Source organism: Euprymna scolopes, chromosome 7 (genome assembly GCF_053919585.1).
Source record: "Euprymna scolopes isolate OS-2025 chromosome 7, ASM5391958v1, whole genome shotgun sequence".
NCBI classification, from domain to species: Eukaryota; Metazoa; Mollusca; class Cephalopoda; order Sepiida; family Sepiolidae; genus Euprymna; species Euprymna scolopes.
Genome location: NC_136488.1, coordinates 95,017,143 through 95,018,649, shown reverse-complemented (window position 1 = coordinate 95,018,649; position 1,507 = coordinate 95,017,143).

Genomic DNA, 1,507 nt, shown 5'->3' with positions numbered 1-1,507 from the left:
TGTGGGAGGAAGTGATAAAATATGGACTTGATAGAAAAAAGAAATAAAAACCTGGTCAGAGATAGGTTAGCTTGAAAGTCAATTTATAAAAGTCGTCCAACAAATGCCAGCATGTAAAATGAGCGTTAAACCGAAGATTATGATATTGGTGATTTTACAAACTATTTTAATTTTTGGTTTTGCCAAATATTCATGAAGGTTGCTAAATATTCGAATATTCCAGTAAAGTTACCCTTTACCTCTCAAATACTGAATTAGTAATGAAGTTGAGAACAATTTTCCGTCTCGGCAATTAACCATGTATGTTATAATATATCTTTCTTGTAGTCTGGGTCTGACTGGATTCCAGAACTATAATTTATCTAGTCTGGTGAAGTATCCAGTTTCATGTTGTTACTTGAAGTAACATCACTTGGAGAAAGTGCATCATTCCTTATATGTTGGCTAGCCATACCAAGATCTTATTTGTGCTGCAAACACTATGTGGTTTTGAATATTTAGTTAGTGTTTACTTGTAGCGAAGAGTATCCTCATGTCAGATTTTCCTGACAAACCCATGTACATAGAGAGACCTTAGACACTCAAGGATAATGTCTAGTAGGCATTCAAGTTCCCTTCTCGTTTAGTATGTAATGAAAACTGTTTCATAAAAGAAAAAATAAAATCTTTTTTATATATATATATATATAACAACGAAAAGGTTTGCTTAAATTATGTACACTATTTGGCATAGGTAGAGGAAAGTTGGACAGTGTCCAAGTGAAGAAATAAAAAGTTAGAAAGTTATTTGGACTCCAAAATGTTTGCCAGCAGTCATCTCGAGGTGAAGATAATCAATGCTTGAACATCTAGTAGTCAAAGACAAAGAGAAAGGCGAGCATCTTTGTTGTTTTTAGGGATCTCTCTGCTAATCAATTGTGATTCCCAAGGGGGTTGAAGTAGTTTTTCAGGAAACGAAATGAAATCAATGTGCCATGTAAGTATGTAACCAAATCATCTAGCCTTCCACTATAGAAAATAAGGCTGTATTCATGACTGTTGCAGGATTATTAACGCACACATGTGTATCGAGTCTAAAAAGAAAACAGGACAGAGAAAGAAAAACATTATGTTCGAGTTTTTATATCATGCACGAATATTCGGAAGTGAATATTTCTTTTGCTGTGATTGATTGAAAGAAATCGCTGATTTGATCTTTTGTCAAACCAAGGATCGACATGTGAAAACAACATCCGATGGTACCGCTGCTAACTGCTTCCAACAGATTAATGCTTACATCAAAATCTTAGCAATAAGAATTGACATTGTTAAGAAGTTAGTTCTTATCGTGTCTGCCATCCAGAGATATTATTTAGGTTTTTATTTAGAAGTATAAATAATGCTGCCCGTCGGCTTGTACGCTTTGATTCTATCCAGAAATTAATTTCAAGTTGGCTTTTTAAAGTCTTCAAAGACACATTCGAATTTCTTTCAGCTACGGTAAACATTGTGTCGAAGTAGTTTTTAT